General features: G+C 40.4%; 1 protein-coding gene and 1 pseudogene across 1 annotated transcript in view; one reads left to right on the forward strand and one right to left on the reverse strand.

Moving 5' to 3' along the window:
• The window catches only part of LOC109482286, a 48,689-nt pseudogene extending 46,933 nt beyond the window's left edge, over window positions 1-1,756 (forward strand).
• The window catches only part of LOC109482641 (netrin-G1-like), a 101,466-nt gene that overhangs the window by 72,940 nt on the left and 5,797 nt on the right, over window positions 1-22,729 (reverse strand). The gene's annotated exons all lie outside the window — the stretch shown is intronic.

A 22,729-nucleotide genomic window follows, 5' to 3' on the forward strand; every position in this document is an offset into this window, starting at 1 on the left:
GGCACTTGGGATTTGGGATTCCGGCACTTGGGATTTGGCACTCCCAGCCCCGAGGACAGTACAACACTTAAGCTCCTGTCCTGTATAACAGGAGCTTTCAGACTAATTTGCATCATCTTGTCTTGACTTGTCTGACTTTTGTTCCTTTTTCGACTTCCAAAAATTTGTCTTCACTTTATTTGCATATCAATCAACAGGTTGTGTATATAAACCTGCTTTCCCCTCTGGTCTCTCAGTCATGATCACTGACGAAAGCTAGTGGATACTAGCTGAAACGTCTGACGTTTTCAAAATCATATCCAGTTGCTTGAGTAACTGTTTTTTGGCATATCGTATTACCTGGATGTCTAACCTTCATCGACGTACTCCACATATTGTTGGTAGACATTCCTACACGAATTTGACCTATACAAATAACTCATATTCCTTTACCTATAAAAGTTATTATACATTACATCAATAATAGACGTCTGCTTTTGAAACCTTTAACCCCTTTCAACAGAACACTCAGAAAGTCATACTTTCATTTCCACCTTATCTCACATAATAAGATATGTTCACCATTCTGTGATCCCGGAAGGACGCCCTTCTTCCTGAACGCATTACGGTTAAAGTCTGTCTCCGAATTCTGAGCTCAAGATGGTGGCCAAGATGTCCGAGCCGCGACCCTAGTTTAGCAGGAGACGCCCAGGGCACGCTCGGACCAAAGATAAATGGAAAGGTAACTGGAAGCCTGGGTTGATGTAAGACTTCTCACTTAGACCATGGCGCCTATGGAAATCAGGCGGCGGACCTAAGAGCACAGCGGTCCGTCAGTAGTCCGATAGGGACGCATTAGTCTCCAGCACTGGGGATTTGGTGATGGAGGGAGGGCAACAAGCTTGACCATCAGGGTCGTCCGCCCCGCAGAAGTCTGTCAGCGCCCCGTCACTGATACTCTTTATCTCCTCACGACAACTTTTATGTCTTTGAACATAGTTGTGTCTCGTTCATCCTCCCAGTGTCAAGAACGGTTAACACTTAGTTCATGATGGAAAGTTATTATTACATTGTTGTTTTGAAATCCTAAAGAGATCTTTCTCTTATAATTACTGTTTATACTTTGGTTGTTCAAGGCATCAACTTTTTCTGTCTACAAAACAGGGGTCTTCTTTGCTGAAGTCTGCCTAATCTTTCTTTTCGTTCCAACTGCTTTTTACTTCTGCAGCCGGGACGGGAGTATTGTAAGGGCGGCTTTGGCTTATAAAGGTTTATGGTTTGTTTTCGTTTCCGCCCATTTTCACCGTCTGGGGCGTCATGGGGAGGAACAGTTGGCGGGCAACGGCTAGTCTGGCTCTTGTTATACATAGGTATGCCATACGCAGTCAAAGTTTGCTTCACATTCTCTTTTCTCGTGTTTTCTGGATGACCCCATGCCCTCAATCCAGACTTTGTTGTTTGTTCTTTGTAACATTTTTTGTGGTGGAATCCTGACAAGGTTTCCGAACCACTTGATTTATTGTCGGTCAATACACTGTCTGTCTGGTCTTACTAATGCCATCTTTCTGGTTTCAACAGTTGGTTTCTTTATTAATAGATCATTGCAATTGACCCAGCATGAGGTCACAGCAGCGTGTATGATAATTGTGCAAGAATTCGGTTGTTATAATACCTAGCTTATATCACACAATTACCTTCACAGTTGCAATATATTTACGAAAACGCAGACACTTCCCTGAAGTCTGAAATCTCAGATTTCCTGTCTCCACAGCAATAGAAGTGGAAAACTGATACTGCTTCCTGTTCCTTTGTTCCTTGGACGCGCTTCAGTGTAATATCGTAAAGCAAGGAGATTCCGCACCTAATCTTGGCCCGCTGGTTATAGTTTCTTATGGTGTCGTTACTCTGTGTAACAGCAGGTTCACATAATACTGCCTAGCCAAGAGCTTAGCAGTATATTATGTAAGGAATAGCACCCCAGAAGATACAGGATCAGATAAACTTTGTTTTACTTTACGTTTACTACATGTACTAGCTGAAAAGACGGGAAACTGGTCTTTTGAGGCAAATAACCAAACAACGGCTGATAAGCATCTGGTATACGCTCTCTATAGGGGACTCTAATTCACATTCAACAAGAAACTGGGCATTGCAGACTTCCGGAAGGTGTTGGGGTTTCCGTGCACGTAATGGAACTGCATTGTATGATTATGGTGAAATATACCCGACTGAATTATATCATAGAATGGATTATTGTATACTGTAACTTACTCACCATGGTCTATGTTTTATACCAATATGGAAGTACACGTTCTTGGTGACCTCACACCACATCCTACATCCCAGGTACCAATTTAGAGAGAAAGCCCAAGTTCAAAATTCAAAGTTCAAAATCACTAGTTACTTATACTAAATGACATTTTCGACTTAGCCAACAAATCATTACCTAAGGGCTTGTTACCTCAAATATTTCATGCTTATCATATTATCATAACTTAATCTAATAAGGGCACATCTGGTCTATAAAAACAAAGTTTAAGTGATATTCAGCTAATAAACACTACCTACAAACTATACTGTTAAAATACAGATTTCGAGCGCTGTAATATTACTATGTCGGAATAATTTTATTACATTTCCAAGGCAAGGTCCAGAATGTTCGATTCTTACTTTTCAGGACCACACAACCATCAATGACAGATAGATAAATCCAGATGTTGTACATGTATAAAACCGGGTTTGCTCGTTCCATCACAGCTTCTTTGTAAGTGCAAACTGTTTTTGTTTTTATATTCATTTACATTAATTGACAAATTGGTTAAAAATCCAAAACGTGGGGTAATCAACCTTAGATGCTTTTTAAAAAATCTCATTTTTCACTACCAGGTCTAAACTAAGGTCAGTTCACTAAAACAAGCTAATTTGATGTAAAGTAAATCTTCATTAGCCAGTAAACTGGTGTATTCGTTGTTGGTTCCTATATATATATATACTTGCCCACAATAGACGGAAAGTAGGCTTTATATTGATAAAAAATAAACATCTATCGATGTCTCCTGCTGTGTAATACAGTGTCAATACAATTTTCATAACACGTGTTTCGTCACGACTAATAACCAATGAAATACAATGTACTTGCCTAGTTACATCAGTATGTAATCTTGAAGTAGGCACTTCTGCTTTTCTTTTATTCTAAACTGCTCGTCGCTTTAACAAGAAACGACGTCTGATGTAATATGCACCCACGGCTACAACAATGTCTCACGTATCCGTTCTCTAGAGATGACATTAATGATTTTTGCCAGACCATAATAAAAGGTGTTTTTAAAAGCATTAGGGCTAAATCCGCTGTGAGATAAAGAAAAAACTTATTTCCCAAAGGTGACACGTTGTACAATTTTTTTGGCATGACTGATGCTTTCTATGAAATTTGCCCACCCCAGAGTAGCCGACAGCTGTTGAGATTTCTAACTCAAGATGTGCTTTTTTTGTTCATAATTGATTGTATTGATTAAAGCGTTGAATGTGTGCCACGAACATGCAATAGACATGTATGAAACGTTGAATTTGAGATATAACTATAATGGGAAAGAAGATACGATAAATCTGGTACAAGGGGGTTTTGGAGGGTTTGCATTGAAACATGCACGGCTAACTTATATACAACGCACAGTATTTCGCCAGAAATAGTTAAACGGGTAACCGATTGTAAAAAGCACTGATTTCTGTATGGATACTATCACATGAAAACTATTGAATTTAAGATAACACAACGCATTACTACATTCTATAGACATCTGGTCCATAAAACCAACGTATACATACTAATCCCATAAACGCTCGTTACAATGATAATATATGCCAATTGGCAGTCTAATCTGATCTGACGAAAATCATGGCCGTCTATAAAACGTAAATCTGTTCTATAGTTGGCAAGCTTACGTTTCCCACTTGTAAAGGTTCAAGCTATTTCACGGTATCTCTTGGATAGGCACAGGCTCTGTGCCAAAAGTTCGTCATCTAGAGATCAGGTTCAGTTTGTCTGTGTCCAACGCAAACTCTGTTTACGCTAAGCCGGCGAAGGTGCAATGCTGACCATGGTGGCCACGCCTCTGACTTCAATTGGAATATCCAGCGGCCAATCAGAACGTCTAAAAGTGATCACATTTTATCTTTACCGACAACGGCGTTTAACCACATTGCAACCTCACTGCATCGTCAGCTAGTGATCAGGTACAGTTTGTGTCCAACGCAAACTCTGTTTGCCTTAAGCCGGCGACGGTGCAATGCCTTCCATGGTGGCCACGCCTCTTGACTTTAACTGTAATATCCATCGACCAATTAGAATGTCTGAAAATGATCACATTTTATCTTTAACCAACGACGGCGTTTAACCACATTGCAGCCGCACTACATCGTCAGCTAGTGACCAGGGTAGAGTTTGTGTCGAACGCAAACTCTGTTTACGCTAAGCCGGCGAAGGTGCAATGCCCGACCATAGTGGCCACGCCTCTTGACTTAACTCTAATATCCATCGACCAAACAGAATGTCTGAAAATGATCACATTTTATCTTTAACCAACGACGGCGTTTAACCACATTGCAGCCGCACTACATCGTCAGCTAGTGACCAGGTATAGTTTGTGTCGAACGCAAACTCTGTTTACGCTAAGCCGGCGAAGGTGCAATGCCGACCATAGTGGCCACGCCTCTGACTTTAACTCTAATATCCATCGACCAATCAGAATGTCTGAAAATGATCACATTTTATCTTTACCGACGACGGCGTTTAACCACATTGCAACCGTCATGCGGATGTCGACATCGAAGGTCGAGGGTCATGGTTGCCAATCGATAGTAATTTGCGAGTGCTGGGTCATGCTTCATGACAATCACGGATAGCGAATAATGCAGCTTTAGCAGCGCTTCCTGTGCCTCATTTATCTTCAGGTGTAAACGACACGTTGCCATTTGTCTTTTCTCGCATTTTCTCTGAGCTATCGGCTTCTGCTGGTGTTGGCTTTGCAATAAACGCATCGATTGCCGATTAATCGACCACCAGTCAGCAAGGAGGTTGACGAAAGAAGTATTGCACTATAAGGTCCAATCGCTATCAAAATGCTCGCAAATAACTTCATAAACGACGTCATAAATGTCGCTTTTGGACAGAGTGTCCCATACGTCACTAGCTCATTATTGGTTTTATGCATATTAATGTCGATAACTGCAGATAAATAAATGAGGTGGATGTGGCACCGCCATGTTGAAAGAAATTATAGTTTGATGAATCTTGTTATTATATAACTCCATAGGTACGATTTCGTTATTACTCGACTGTGCCATATCAATTAAAACATTATAAAAAAGTAAGATACCAAGGAAATCAGTCATAGGATACTAGCTATTTCAGTACGCAAGTTACCCGGGAACAAAAAAAACAACTTGTATAAAGTTACTCATGGCAACTTTACTGAACATATCTGATTATAGAGGCTTAAATTACTTTCATACAGTTGGTGCTTGTTCATCCTTTAAGTTTTTTTCTTAAGTATCATCAATTATAGTCTTTGCATCTGTTAAGCCTCTGTCATACATTGCCTTCCGAACACTGCCGAGCTGCCAGCAAGCATGGTTATTATTTGGAGTAAGGTCGGCTGTGTCTGACTGCATTATGTTCGTCAAAGTCGGCTGTTATTTTTCTGCATTACGAATGTTTTAAAATGTTTGAAACATTCGGACGGGAGGTTCGGCTATGGTTGGCTGGTGGTTAGCTGGTGATCTGGTCAACAGTGTTTAGGCGTTTTTTAGCGTCAAATGTGAGTCAAATTTAACTTAAATTCGATTTGTATATAGAAAGTAAGGGGTAGCGTAAAGCTGTTCAGACTGCGCCCGAACTTCCACGATGGTCAGATTTGGGCCCAAAAGTCCCACTCTGCTACTATGGAGATCGAATCCCCCGAACCCGCGAATCTTGTTCGATATGACGTCATTCGAATAGAGCGGGCGTTCGATCCGGGGTTACCTGCGGTCATTTACAGTAAAGTCGCTACAACCGGCTACTTCAAGCCCTTTTTTACTTGGAAACCACGGAACAGGAAAAATCCACCTTTCCACAAATATGAACCGTTTTCAAAACATTACATCTATGCCGTGATTTTATTGTGGATATGTAAAATGTAACGAAGCTACTGCCGTCATCGTGGGTGACCTTGAAGGTCAGAATTCTTGTTGACGCTGTTATAAAATCCAGGTCCCCATATCCAAGTGGCACAGCATGCGTGCAAACATGGAATTTTAACCATTCCCAAAAATCGCACAAATTACCCCATTGAGGGCTTGTTTGGAAGAGGAACGATTTCCGCAGATTTCTGTCTTAGGGATTTTTAAATATGGCCGCGATTATGAATTATCGGTATTTAAAGTTAAAACACTGCGTTTTTAGCTCTTCTTTTGACTGTAAGTCGAGTTTTAGTTAAAAATTAAAAAATCCTAAGACAGAAAGTTTGGATTTACTGTAATAGTTCTAAAAATCCAAAAATCTAACCTTATTTTTAATTTTCAGGGCCTCTTAAAATCAGTTGTTTGGTTCTCGTGAACCCTTTTTGAAATCCGAAATTGATCTCATTTGGAAGCAAATGTACTCAAAGTGGAGCAAAGGCAGTGCAAGAATAACATTTGAGGTAAACAAAATCACCTATTACATTTTATTTTGACGAGTATTTACTCTCCAATTACTTTTGTTTATTTTCAAATTTTACCCGTTACCCCCGGGCCGGCCTGGGACTCCCGCGCGGCCACGTTCGAACGCGTTCTGTAACCCGATACCTCCCTAGTAATGCGACTTTTAGCCTAGCAACCGACCGCCGTGTTCAGTCAACATTGCTTGGTTGGTTGGTGGCCAGGGGGGAAGGTTCTAAAGGTTCTGAAAAAGAACTACCAATTCGGTGTACCCTAGGAAAGTAATGAAACGCTTTCGATACTACACTTGTACAATAGTGTCAGTGTTAAGTTTGGAACTAATGACCTCTAGGATCACGGTCCTGTGCGTGAGACACCACGAAAACGAGAAGAAATCAATGAATGAGGAAAGTGATATTGACTCTTCGTGGTATGAATTATACAGATGCTGTTCCTTTCCCTTCATTACATGATTCGATAATCAATTGAGTGCACAAAACTGTCTCATCAGGTGGAGGCAATGGAAGTGGATAAAGCAAGGCGGGATAGATAGTAGTTATTGTGGGTTTATAGAGTGTTTTTCGCTCCCTTCTGTATGTTAACTGACAATCTTTCGTTTCAGATACACAGAAAAGAACAATTCTAATTCCTTTGGAAACTTTGACCTTGTAACTATCATTGTAACTGTGCTATCTTCAATTATGCCGTTGCGATACTACATGTATGTATATGCTTATTAATTATTTTCCCTTTTAGTGTTAACTCGAACACGAACAGACGGTGTGTTAGACGGTAGTAGTAGAAGTAGTATAGTACTATAGTAGTAGTAGTAGTAGTAGTAGCAGTAGTAGTAGTAGTAGTAGTAGTAGCAGAAGAAGAAAAGTGGTCATATGTGAGTTTGACTTAGTCTTTCAGTTCAGAGGGTGGGGAGAAAGCCACATAGAGCATATTGAAATGGGATATAAAGTACCAAAGATGGTGTCTGGGGCCAACATTCAAAAATATCATTTTCAGTTTATAATTCTACGTACATCCAATGAGAGGGAAAATAATCGTTTCCGCTCATAAAATTGATCAATTCAAGTATAAAAACCTTGTATATTGTTAGCTTTTTCAACACAGAGACTCTCATATACTCTCATATGCAGTAGTACATCCACCAGTGTCCCCATCAGTGTACTCATCAATGACGAGCTTAACGAGCTTATGTTACGAAACGACAGTCAGTCAGTTATCCCGACTGGGAGTGCTCCTCCCGAGATTGCAGCGGGTGATCGACCGACGCAGTAGCCAAGTCAGAACCCAAATTAATCACACGCTTTCTCGGCCTTCGTGTCACGACCCCCGGTTGAATTATTGAGAAGCTCAGTAAATTGGAGACTGAAACAGTCATGAATCAAACCTAGCCAGCATCAATACGCAATATCCATCTCAGACGTGCCGGGATGTAGATCGCAATCCTCAACAGTTGCTGTCTCAGCGGCGCATCATTCGGTATGGATTTAATTCGATTGGGAATGTCTGGACGCTCATTTGTCAAAACTTTTGTTGGACACAGTGTTGACCAATGGTAAACGGATTTAATTGTCAAAGTCGGTTGAAGCCCTTGTCGCACATTCAGAACCTTCCCCAGAACACCGTTGGTTGAAGTTTGGGATATGTCTGACCAGATTAAGGCCACGCCTACTTTTCTATACGAATCGAACTTGAGTGTTTATTTGTACCTAACTGCTAACCAGAGCCTATTCCCGAACACCATCCAACCAGCAGCTAACCATGGCCAAACCTCCCGTCATGTAATTGTAAACCACATTACTTTATACGTCGATGAAGGTTAGACATCCAGGCAAACGCCAAAAAGCAGTTACTCAAGCAACTTTCCAAAATCATATCCAGTTGCTTAAGTAACTGCTTTTTTGGCCCGCATTACTTTATGGTAAGGTGAAGTTCAAGCTTATGCCATGTATCCCGATTATTTTTGGCGTTTTGTGTTACTACCATATATACTTCGTCGCAACGGCTCTCAAACAAGCTATATATTTGATAATTTGGTAACTATCTCGTTACAACTATCTTCCACAATATTAGCTAATCCGGCAGTCTCCTAAGTGCAACCACTTGGAAATTTGCAATATATGAATTCATTCTAAACTGCCCAGAAAGTGTTGTGCATGTTGTGTCAAGATTGTTGTTTTTCAGGCCACACCAATTTAATTCGTTATATGAAGCGACACGGCGAAACAAAATAAAATAAAAACAGTTCTAGGCATCCTATTATAGCCCCAAATGCTACGATAGGAGCCATGAAGGCTTAAACTATGAATTTTAAACTTTTAATCAAACCAGTGCATTGATAGATGGAAACAACTGTAACAACTAGGAAGAAAAGGACTTTCCTCAACTGTTGCGAGCAAAAAAATGAGCACTCTTGAGTTTATTCAGAACCAGAATCTTTTTTTTTTTTTTTGCAAATCAGAAAAAATGAAGAAGCGAATCAGAGAACCATCAAGTTAAATTGGTGTGGCCTAAAGTTCACTTCTACTACTAAGTTCTAGTAACTATGATGCCATGCTATGCTCCGTCTTTCTCATCAGAAAACTGCCAGCAAGAACTCTTGTAAACCGCCAAGCCAAGTTACTTCTGCATGAAGAGAAGAAGTTGTCTATATTCAACCGTGGTCACTGATCGACAACGAAGTAGATGGCCCTTATCACTAATCGATGAAAATGGGGGAAGCATCGAGCGCACGAATAAGCCCAAACTCCTCGCGTATGCTTTTAAGTGATAGATTCCCCGTAATATCGATCCCAGCGGCGTCAGAATTGAGATTTATCAAGTAGATTTGTTGGCCTCTTGTTCCTCTCAGATTCGTTTTCATACTATTATTGCAGTGAGTAAGTTGAATAGATGGAGCCTAATGGCTATTTGGGTTATGAAAGCAGCGAAGAGATTTCTGCAATGGAGGGATAAGTCGTTGTAATAGCTATTTTACGAGCTCAATATGAGCGGATTTCGCCTGGAAAATGCTTGGCGCTAAATCAGATTTGCTTGAGCTTTGTCTTCATCAGGCTTAGATATGACGACCATACCTTACATCTTGATTCTAATAATAATCCTAGCGTCCATTTCAATAAGTACCACTTCACTGAGAAAGATGTGCAGATGGATACGTCTTGTTCGTAAGGAAACCTAAAGATCATATACCAAGCAATGATACATTGTGTCATTATTAAATTACATGTACATTCGCCTGTAAACAGGGATACGACTCTCTTCTTTGGAAACATATCGAACATGTTCAAAGACGTTTTGTGACATGAGAAAACATTGCCAAGGCATGCTCAGATCGTCAGAGGGCGCATTGCCTGGTATTTCCATGATCTTGTATGTGCCGTGCACTTTTAACCTGTGTTTGTGGCTTAAGCCTCAGTCAAACATAGCCGAATATGGCCTTCCGAACACTGGCCGAACTTCCCCACAACTATGGTTGGGAGTAGGCTGGGAGCAAGGTCGGATGTGGTTGGCTGGTGTTAATTCGGCGAGGTCGTCTACTGTTCGGCTGTACCAGCCAAATGTTTAAAAATGTTTATAACATTCGGGTGTGGACGGAAGGTTCGTCTATGGTTGACTGTTGGTTGGGTGGGTGTTCCAAAATCGGTCGAGACGTGCACCTGGTTGGCAGTCAAATTTTACTACAATTGAAATCAAATGCGATTCGATTCGTATAGACAGGAAGGCGTGACCTTAATTTGAATGCTCCTGAACAGGGGCTTTAGAACTATGCCTTCATAATTTTGTTGTGTTGCTATGCCTTCGTAATAGACAAGAACTCATGTGATTGCGTTTCAAACGATTGATATTTGATATTCTAAGATGTAGTTCTTCAGTTGATCAAGCACATTTTTCTTCAACATAACTCTATTGTTTTTACATCAACAAAGTAAGTGCTAAGTGCCAGATAAGACGTTACAATAATTACTTGTGCTGTTCAAAATCTTGACGAACTGCAAATGATCTGTTCACAGTAACGTGAACTTGCCCTTGCTTGTCCCCTTTCGGAGAAACTGCACACCACAAGCGGGTGTCATATGTTAGGCCATCGTTAGCGCACCTAACCCTTTTCCCCTTAACATTGTCCCCTTTGGTGCAAAATGGACATCAAACTATTACGGCTGAGGTAGTCTTGCAGTCGTAAATCGAGGAAAATCAATGCTAATAAAAAGCCAACGTCAGAGTGGCTGAAAAGCGCCGTTAACCTTGAGGGTCGTTTCTTTAAACCCCGCGAACCTGGCCGATTAGGTCCTCTGGTGCATGTCATTTAGAGGGTCGTAATGTCTGAGGCGTCTCTTTAGAAAAACCCTTTTGGGTTGTCGTCAATCAACCGTCAAAATCTTCCGTCCTGGTGATAGCCTGGCCGTGCAAGCCAGAATCTTGTCATGCCCAGCATGAAGTTAGATAGTTGTTATCGTAACCAGAAACATGTTTTCATCTAGTGCTGTGCCAGCCAGACACGGTTCTGGATAGTATCCAAGGACGTAGATTTGCCCCAGGTAAGGTTCTGGATATGCGCGGGCTATCCAGATACGCGTTCTTTACCTAAGCTTTGTTAAGCTGAATGGCATCTATACAAAGCTGCTGCATGCTGCACTGAATATCTGTTGAAAGGAGAATTCCACAAAGGACCAACTATATGGGAACCTACCCCCCCCCCCTCCACACACACACATGTCAAGTCATCCGTGAGAGGAGGTTACGTATTGCTGGACACTCGAAGTTGCAAGGGAGAGGTTCTCAGGACGTTGTTTTCTAGATAACAAAACATGGGCGTGCAAGTGTAGACAGTCCACGCTCCACCTAATTACATACATCAACTATGTGAGGATTGTAGTTGTTACATGTTTAAAGTTAAAACTTTTGGTCCAACACAAAAATTCTCTCACCTAGAGCTTTCGACCAGTCACTCTGGTCTTCCTCGGTAGACTGACCCAGTGAGGCTTGTCACGTGACTTCTTTGAAGTGTGACGTCAACACTGGGTCAAAGGTATCTGGTAGACGATGTCGGCCCCCGTCACGGTTAAGTGTGGGTTAAGGATACGCATCGTCACACAGCCGGCTGGCGTAGCCGAACAGTAGCCAGCCTGGTCGAACACCAGCCGACCTTTCCCCCGACCTACTCCTAGCCACGGTTGGGAGGAGTTCGGCTGGTGTTCGGGAGATCATACTCGGCTATGTGTGACAGAGGCTTTATTTATTGACTCAACATGTACTCCGGCCCAACAGTCGTCAGTCCTAACTTTACTTGTGACCGTACGTAGTCAAAGTTTGAAGGTCATACAGCTATGATATTGAAGGACCCGTTTACCAGCGGTGTCCCTCTGGATGATCCAATCTTCCACCACCCCTACATGCAGCTGGGTCCCGTCTCTACCAGTGATCAATACAGTCCCAAAAATATGCCACGCCTGTTCACTTATCACCTTCGCATTTCAGTAGCCTATGGCTTAAGATCGATTTCACCAATCTTGTACTTTTTTTTGTTCGAGTTATAAGAAGAAGTTAAATTTAGGTCCTTTGTCCTGAAGGCCGATATCCTGAATTATGTAAATACACTTAGATGCAAGTTACAGTACAGAAGTCCATGCTCTTTTTGTACACTTACTGCAAAAAGTCCTATATTTAAGCACAGTATTAAGCATGCAAAAAGGCACAGGAAAGGGAAGGAACGGAGCCTTTACGTATTGTTTCATGTGTGCTTAAAGACAGGATTTTGTGTATTGTGCCCTAAAATTTGTCGTCCCTTAGTACATTTCAAATCTAGGCATCTTGTTTTTTCCGGTCCTTCTTGTTTTTTTTCGCACTCGATCTTGCATTAGATTTAGGGTCTCCATAGGACGTCATCCCTAAAAATTACTTGGTGTGGCCTAACAGCAAAAACACGTCTGGACGTAACGTCATCACTGAGCGGAACATCATCCACGAGAGACGCATCAAATCAATTTCTCTAATCACAGGAGACTGCGTCACCGCACAGGAAATGCCAGCAGACCAGGTTAAAGTCACTGGATCATCATAACACAGTTTACATACGAATCAGTTATATATCAGGGCCTGCATGGGGGGGGGGGTAGTGATTATGAATTACGCAAAATTTTCGCCGCCGATTACGAATTACGTTAACGTCTCAGAGCTGATTCCGACTTTACCATTTGTGGCTAATGTCCTGTTACGAATTACGTTGATTTTTACGGAAGCTGCCTACGAATTACAAAGTCTAGAAAGGCTTGATTACGCCTTACGAAAATGGGCATGCAGGCCCTCATCTATCTATCAGTCCTGCACTAGCTAGAAGAAGAAAAATTGTATTCTTCTACGAGTGTCTGTCTTCAAATATCCCGTCAATATTAAAATAAAAATAAAATAAAAATGTTGTAGACATTTCATGACGAACAGAATGTTAAAGGCGTCCAATACAATTTCAGGGCTACAAAGCTGGTCATTCAATTTTCTGGTCATTCTTTTAATGTAGTAAGTTGAAATCCTAATGTCCCATAGCATACTGGTATCTGTGAGGCAAAAATGTGATGTGACTGTCGACGGAAAATGGTTGTATTTTTTCGTACCGTAGTATAAGCTGGTTCTAGCTGTTTATGGGTGGTACTGGACGTCTAGCGTAGCTTGATTTTGGCTATGTCAATCACTTCAAATATGCAATAATGGGAGAATGTGCTAAGAAATAGATTTCCTCATCCAGAATTTCTTTTTTTGTTGTTTTCCCAATCTGAAATCGCATTGGATGCCTTTGAATAGATCGCCTTGACGCCCAAGACACCCATGTCTAATCAGGTCTCTTGGATCATGGAGATATCTAACTCAATTATCTACTGCAGCAGTTATCCAATTTGATGTAAGCATGGTTCAATCCCAATAGATGTATTGACTGTTTTAACATCATCTATAGAGGAAGAGTTAGGCACAATCCAAGCGTAATACGGCCTCCATTAGAGCATGATATTCGTGATTGGGAGAAATAGCTGGAAGGGCCCCTTTATAATAACATTGACCAGGTCAATTCAATGAGAAATGTGCTTTGCCATACATTTAAAACTTTTCCACTTCTCCTATCACATGTAATGCATGACTTACATCATGTTAGAGGTTAACACTAATATTGCCTCTCGAACACTAGCCGACCTCCCCGCAGCCATGGTAAGGAGTAGGCCGGGGTAAAGTTGGCTGGTGTTAGGCGAGGTTGGCTACTATTCGGCTGCGCCAGACGAATGTTTCAAAATGGTAAAAACATTCGTGGGATGGTCGGGAGTTTTGGCTATGGTTGGCTGGTGTTCGTCAGCAGAACACCAACTAAACTTTCGTGAGTAAGTCATCAGTGTTCGGGGCGTTTTTTTTTTGGGGGGGGGGTCAAACTTGACTGAAATTTAGCTCAAACTCGTTTCGATTCATATGGAAAGGTAAGAGTGGCCTAAAACTGCTTCTTTGTCGGCTGGTGTTTGGGGGGAATGTTCTGAACGTGTGACAGGGACAAAAACGTACTATATGGAGTTGTACTGCTCAAATGAAGAGTTGATCTCAGTCAAACTACAATGCCGTGCTTCTAATAATAAATTGAGAGAGAGAGATGCATCTTTTGTGTGGTCTTAGAGTTATAAACTATTGTATAAACTATTCCTCAAAAATGGTCTATTTAGTCTACAATAAAAAATTCATATGCCGGAAACTAACCAGCGTTTAAAAACTATTGGAAGTTGTAAACCAAAAATCCTGCATCAAACTCAAACTCCCCAAATCCACTAAATACGAATCTAATAGCCTCTCTCATATTAGGTAAAGCATTCAGTCATTCATTTAACTTTATGGCATGTTGATAATCATATAAGGTCTTCCATGTAATGGACCTGGCATTCCATAGAGTTCGTGAAAAGGATTATTGGTTTCCTGTAATTGGATCAATGGCACTGCTTAAATAGCACTCTGCCATCTACCGACTCTTGGGAATGTCAAAACTACTCCTATTTCCTATCGTAAGTACCCGAGTTCCCGGCGTGCCTGCCACTTTTACCTTGCTTAGCGTCCTCCAGCCTACTGACATAGTCACATCAAACTGAGTTTGTTCTATTTGATGTGAGAGTGTTATAGGGCTCATCTGCGTGTATTCTAACGGGTTCACGTTGGTTAAATCTGGCCTGCAAAGTCCCCATTTTTTTCAGAACCAGACTTCGAACCGAACGCATGTTTCATTTGGGGTCAAATACGGTCATTGATAATAGGTTAGATATGGGTAATTTGTGTTCTATTCTGGGTTACCTGCGGTCATTTACAAGAAACCCGCACAACCAAGCCCTTTTTCTCTTCGCATTAGAAAAAAGCAACCCATTTCAGGAACACATTTTTTTCTGGACTGTACTTTACTGGCATTTGCTGCCATTGAAAATCCAACTTTTCGTACATATTACATAGGCATATGATCTTTCAGAGTCTGTCGGATGCTTGTTACATACATTCTTTCCGAGCACAGTGTTAGCTTTCTGTATCCTTTTGTTAACACTCCACTTCTACTCAGCATGACTCTGAGGCCTTTCCTTTGAGGGGGTGGAATAGACCGTGAGATATGATTGCATAAAGAATCTCTTCTTCCTGAAGGTCAAAACCACTGTTACAGCTGTCATCTGTGGTCACGACCTTTCCCAAAGAGTAAGCCTCTTTGTACATCCGGTCAGATTCTCGCCTTTAAAACCCAGCCGGTCTAATGTAATGGGGCTGTACGGTTGCTGCCTCCAAATGCTGCAAATCACCCCGATACTTGACCGATGGATACAGATGGGCAAGAGGCTTTGCGTACGGTGTTAAGGCAGATTCAATGCGCTATCTGTCAGTGAAGGCTGCTTAGACATACATATCAACACCTTTGGGTTTTTCCTCTTCTTTACAGTTAGTGGCAGAGGCTGAGCATTCGCATTCCGTACGTTATCTTTCCGTGTTCTCATCTCTAAGGAGATGTGACTGCATATGTGACTGCATATGTTCTCATCTCTAAGGAGATGTGAACATATTGTAAGATCTTTACCTTACGGTACGTTCACTTATTATTAATTAGATTGATAACTGGCTGACTCTGGGAACTGATAAGATTGATAACTGGGAACTAACTGGCTGACTCACCATAAGAATAAAGGTTATTGTTTGCCCTTGTAACTACCTTTATCATTTCCGTGAATACTTTCATCAGGTTGGTAAGTCACTGAGAAAAGAGACTCTTTTTAAACAACCAAGTCTTTTATTCAGCCGACGTTTTGGTGACCGTCTGTCACCTTCCTCAGGGCAGTTCTGACTGCACTGCAGCACTACATTTATCATTGTGCTCAAAATAACAAATTGTCACTATGAAAATATTTTATGAGAAGAAAACCTTCCTATAATAAAGACAAAGCACCAATTTTATGACATGCTAATGTGCAGGTATTTTTCCTTTAATGACTCTGCAGTCCCTACCATAAAATGTCACGTTTCGTTCAAGATGCTGGATTTTAGTGTGGCATCAAGGTACCGTCGTCAACAAGAGATAATGGACGGTATTAATGGGATGCACAAAAAATACATAAAACCCCCATGATTACTGCTTATATCTAGGCCACAGCAAGTGAATTTTATGGATGACATCCTCCACAGACTCCAAATCTAAGGCAATAGGGCGAAAAAAAAACAAGGCGGGCCGAAAAAACAAGGTTCCTACATTTTCAGATTTTCACATCATGAACCTTGTTAAACAAGACATGATGCCTATTTTGTACTAAGTTTACTACCAACTATCCACTATCAAACATCCATTTTAAACTGAACGATAAAAGTTGACAAAGCAAAAGACAAACAATAAATAAATCAATGCATTCCAGTCTCCTGTCTTCATCATCTTCAACCCACGCTAAAACAGACATCTTTGCCCATTTTTGGCATGTTGATAACTTTCAAAGGACAACAAAATTTGTCTTTTTTTTCCAAATCAGGTGAAAATCAATGCGCGCGCTGTCATCCACAAAAATTACTTTCTTTGGCTTTATGAGTGGTAAAATTATCAGGCACACACTTCGACGTGGATAAATCCACCAAAATTGGACTATAATAGGATCCACCATCATCGGTGTGTTGATGAATGGTGCATCTTAGTGACAAATCTGAATGAGATACAGATAAAGACAGTCTCTAGAAGACAGTAATACCAATAATGGGCTGACAAAATACAGCAATTATTCAAACACTGTTGACTAAGATTGAAGTCATAGAGACCATATGTCAACGTTTTGGTGATTTAGAAAGAAAACAACATAGTAAGAGATAAAATGCTTTATTGTTGTGAGTACCTGCCCGCACATACACTAGCCGACCACAGCCAACCTTGCCCCCAACCTATTCCTAAGGCCTAGGAAAAAAAATCGTGTTTCCTGTTTCAGTCCTGAAACAATTAGGGTCAGTAGGTAGGGATTATCTTTTTACCTCCATGAAAAATGGAGGTATTGTTTTTGGCGGCGTCTGTCTGTGTGTCTGTGTGTGTGTCTGTGTGTGTGTGTGTGTCTGTGTGTCTGTGTGTGTTTCCGCAACTTTGTAGTCAGCATAACTTCATAACGCCTTTATGGATTGTGATGATATTTGGTATGATGATAAGTCTTAGGAAGACAAAGGTCAAGGTCAAATATGGGCCTCCTGGTGGATGACCTTGGTACTGCAGCAGAACTTCCGGTTTTCTATCTTTGGTCCTGAACATGCTATGGTCTTGAATTTTTGGTGACAGATAGCTTTTCCTGTCAGGAATAAGTGGTGTGGGTTTGGTCCCCCTAGCAGCTTGTTCAGGAACTGCAGGGAACTTTCGGGCGAAATCTTTGAAAGCCAATAAGTCCAGATAGGAACAGCGTATTTTCATCATTTTTGGTGTGTAGGTATCTGACAGAGAGATGTACATAATTAACTGCAAATTATGCAAATGAGGACTTTATTTGCATAATTAATGAGGAAATTCTATAATTACAGTGTTTTACATTATAGAACCTTCATACATGTAATGTATGTAATCTATGGCAGATGAAACATCAACAGATACTAATTATGCAAATGATGACCTAATTTGCATAATTAATGCAAAAAATCTATGATTTCTCAATGGTGAATGATGGGAATGTCATACTTGGGACATCTTTAAGTTAATCAAAAGTTAACATCACGACGCATATATTATGTTAATGCAGAGGTCATTTGCGTAATTAAAGAAGAAATTTACATTTACATATCAAGCTCATATTTCATGGAGGTATGAGATCTCGGAACTCTTGTTTCTTTTATTTTAGACTTTGGCGATCTCTATATAGTGATCCGACTCATACAATACAGTTTAACAAAGTAAAACATGCATGAGGACACTTATAGTTTCAATGACAATGTTGGTAAACTGATTGTGCAACGTTTCATCACTCAGGTGTCAGATCATAATTCTTATGTCCAGGACATAAATGTCCCTTTCTGGGGTCCCCCCCCCCAAAAAAAAAAGGTAGTGACGGCAGTTTTTTCTAGGGTCGGTCGTTCAATGACTGGACTGGACAATTTGTACTTTTTGTTATCATTATTCATTAATGTTATTGGTTAGTTACTGTTTTTTCTTTATTATCATTGCCATTTTCATTATCTATTGTATTCCAATTTTACTTTTTGTATGTGACTGTTGTGTTTTGTTGGGTAAAACAGGGCCCCTGAAAAGAAGTGCGATCACTTAATGGGCCACCCTGATAAAAATGACGGAAAATGAAAACAGGAAACACTACATTTTTTTCGTAGGCCTAACCATGGTTGGGGGTAGTTGGCCATGATCGGGAGGCCATATTCGGCTATGTGTGACAGGGGCTTAATGTATTCAGCAGACTAAAGCTGGTGAAAGGTTATTCAAAGGTTACAGGCCGACTCCTCTGTCCGCTCGATGACGTTTCAGCTGGTCCATTAGCAACGCCGCCGATGTTTGGCTAAAAATAAAAGGCACGTGGCTTACTTTGCAGCTAAGCCTACACTTTAGCGTATCCGCTGTAATCCCCTTAAATGGACGCACAATGATAATACCTATGACATTGTATATGCCTTTAACAATATAGGATGTAAACGACGTATTCTCATACACTGTATATTAGAGACGGCTGGCACGTAAAAGTAAAATGCCGAAGCAAAATATAATTTTCTCAAGGCGAAAATATATCTCGACATGCCTGAATGTCATGTTATCAAGTTGGTAACTACAGCTGGATGATAAAATCTGGCGTAAAGTTTGACTTACATCTTCGGTTGCAGGAATTTTACGATCACCGCCTTGAGCTAAGGATTTTCCCTGATCCTCACTGCAGCAAGTATCAACCTTGTTGTAACAATGGGGATAGACATTGAGTGATGGCATAATTTCTTTGAATGTCATCGTCAATGTAAATCAAAAGAGAAAGCAGGAATTTGACAAACATTTAGAAAACCTTTGCAGGTTATGCATACATCTTTGACCAACGTATAACCTGCCATAAAACACAACCCAATAACCCGTTATACGATCATACGATAAGTTTTTCACCCTTGAATAACAGGTACATAACTACACGATAATGGGCATGTGAAGACTCGTAAACCTTCCTTTAGGAACGTTCACAACAGGGCATAGGAGACTGATAAAGAAGATCCTAATCATGCAAGTGGCCAGGCCTCACACCATGGCCAATTTCACCTCCGTCTGATTGTAGTCTCATATGGACGCCACCTGTTCAGGGCCACTGTCAATCAATACACGTAATGGAAAACAGTGATTTGGCGTGTCGGGATAGAAATTAGAAGCCATCAACACCCCATTACTATGATGAGATTGGTCCCCACCTAACCGCCACGTGTTCCACAAAGTTTAACCAAGCACAAAATGGTAGTGGGCAGCGGTGGCCGACTCCGTGCCATGGCGGCAAATCGATCCTGGTTATTACCTATTACCAGACGTAATGTGCAGGAATTATGAATTGGTATCAGCAATAATGATAAAATATAGGTCTCCATTGTTGCACATATGTGCAATGTACGTTGCCAACACCTATGGAAATATGCATCGTCCTCTACATTGTATTGGATAACACCACTGTAAGATTGTAAACTTTATACTTTTACTACATCAGGAAGCGAGTAAATTCTCTACGCTTTTACCTAGCTTTTGCTGATCCAGAAATTATGAATTGGTATCAGTAATAATAAAATGTAGGTCTCCACTGTTTCACACATGGGCAATGTACGTTGCCAAGGGATTAGGAAAACATCTTTAGCAATATATATTTATCCTCTACATGTACTATTGTTAATGTATTTTGTATTGGATAGCACAACTCAAAGATCGTGAACTTCATACTTTATAATCAGGAAGCGAGCAAATTTCCTACACTTTTACTTATCGCAGACGTAACCGCCAGGAATTATGAAATGATATGAACAATCAACAATAATTATATAGTCTGCACTGTATGTATATATGTACAACATATGTGGCCAAGACAAAAAGAGAATATCTATAACAACATGGGTTATTTTTATACTGTAGTTAATGTATTCGGTAACACCTCTCAAAGATCATAAACTTTATACCTTATTCTATAACAGGAAGTGAGAAAATATCATAAAATCTCCTTTGCTTTTATAGGATCACTTATCATGATTTTAATGTGTGTCAGAATAATAACATTTCCACAAAAAACTGTTCTATAAAGTTCAGTATTGTATTAATAGTAAAGAACACTGCTGAATGCAAGGTAATACAACTATAGAGATTGATTTCTAAGATCTATACTGCACCTACAAGAAAGCTAATAAAATACAGCCCTACTCATAACAGTTATGCCATAAGATCCATAGCAACAATATTACCAATACCCTACAGAGACTCATTGACTAGCTGCAATATAAACATTTCATTAAAACCAATGAGCCGTTACACAAATGATTGATCGTTACATTCGTATGTGGTACAAATAAAGGTTTGCCCACATTCAATTTTGTATCTGTGGTATATAGGTACGAACTTATTTTTTTTTCTGTGGAGAATATCTACATTTTTATTCATACTGTTCATACAGTGCAGATAAAAGTGTATACGCCAATAGCCTCTGAACTACACAGTTTAAAAACAAGTTCAGATTACTCAAATACAATACAATGCAACATTTTATTCAATGTATTTCACCTTTAAAATTTGCCTATAGAATACATTTAATAACAATCAGAATACAATAGAATACATTCAATAACAATCAAATCAAATACAAAGTTTAGGAAGAATTTCTTTCAACTCCAATATTATTAGTTTTATACATATCCGGATTGAAGAAAAAAACATGTACCAATTTTATCGTTTCTGGGTGTGCAGTGCAGCAGTGCCACTCCAGTCTAGCTTTGGATTTATTTGTTCTCTTATTTATGTATGTATTTATGTCATTTTTATCCAGGGTTGTCTAGCTCAGTGACTGACCTTGCTTTGAAGTGGGTCCCAATCCTGATTTATCATCATCATCAGGTGGGCTTACACATATCTTGAATGGATTTCTTTTATGACATATAAAATCTTTGCCTCATCGATAAATACGTTGTGCATGTACCCTAGATGCCAAAACAACATGCTCTACATGCCAGCTGAACTAATCTTTGGAATCCATCGAGTCCACATTTCACATAGCATCCTTATCAAAAGGTTTTCAAACTTGAGACGCCATCAGCATACATACTTCCAGTGCCATTCTATGAGGTACAGACATGTCTGAATATGCACTCTCTGTACGTTACTTGTAGGACCGGGGCATCCTACAAAACGGTGGACAATGCTTGAAGGCACTGTAAGAGCCTGTTATTACAATCTTGGTGTATTTTTGTCCTGTAGATGTACGCTTTCCCCGCACTCTAGCTATTTCAAAAGGTTTTCAAACTTGGGACGGCATCAGCATACATACTTCTAGCACCATTCTATGTGATACAGACATGTCTGAATATGCACTCTCTGTACGTTACTTATGGGACATCCTCCAAAACGATGGACAATGCTTGAAGGCACTGTAAGAGCCCTTTATTACAATCTTGGTGCATTTTTGTCCTGTAGATGTACGCTTTCCCCACACTTTTTTTTCAAAAGGTTTTCAAACTGGGGACGGCATCAGCATACATACTTCTAGCACCATTCTATGTGGTAGTCAGACATGTCTGAATATGCACTCTCTGTACGTTACTTATGGGGAACCCTCCAAAACGATGGACAATGCTTGAAGGCACTGCAAGAGGCTTTTATTTGTCTTTTATCTTGGTGTATTTTTGTCCTGTAGATGCACGATTTCTCCACACTTCTTTTCAAAAGGTTTTCAAACTTTGGACGGCATCAGCAGGCGCACAGCCAGCGCCATTCTGAGCGGCACAGACATCTCTGAATATGCACTCTCTGTACGTTACTTATGGGACATCCTCCAAAACGATGGACAATGCTTGAAGGCACTGTAAGAGCCCTTTATTGCTTTGTTGGTGTGTAGATGTACGCTTTCCCCACACTACTTTACATTTTTTCAGCACTGTAATCATGCCGGGGTCGCGGGTTTTGAAGAATGTCGAGACTGTGGGCGCTGAAATAGAGTTGGTTCTCGGGGTCATGAACGGGTCACTTCCGAATGTATAGCCTGCGGCTGAATTATGTCTGGGAGAGAACATATTTATATCTTATGGGAGGCACTACGGAAGGAATTCGCCTGGCTAGGATACATTTGTTGCATCAACTTTTTGCCTTTCTGAACCTATCGTTGGGCATTAATAAGTGGTGGCAATCAAATTTTTACTCAGTAACAAAAGCAAACAAACAACGATTGTTTTCAGCAGCTCTTTAAGAATCAAAACCTCTCAAAAATGTTAATTTAAGTGGATAAAGTGTTATTCAAAAGAATTTATTGAAACAAAGACGATGCTGCTATTATTATTACCAGAACGGTTACAATATTTCTACATAGTTACCTTCCAAACGGTTGGATTCGGACTCATATCTTAG

This window comes from Branchiostoma belcheri, unplaced genomic scaffold, assembly GCF_001625305.1.
Source record: "Branchiostoma belcheri isolate BF01 breed outbred unplaced genomic scaffold, Haploidv18h27 scaffold6, whole genome shotgun sequence".
NCBI lineage: Eukaryota > Metazoa > Chordata > Leptocardii > Amphioxiformes > Branchiostomatidae > Branchiostoma > Branchiostoma belcheri.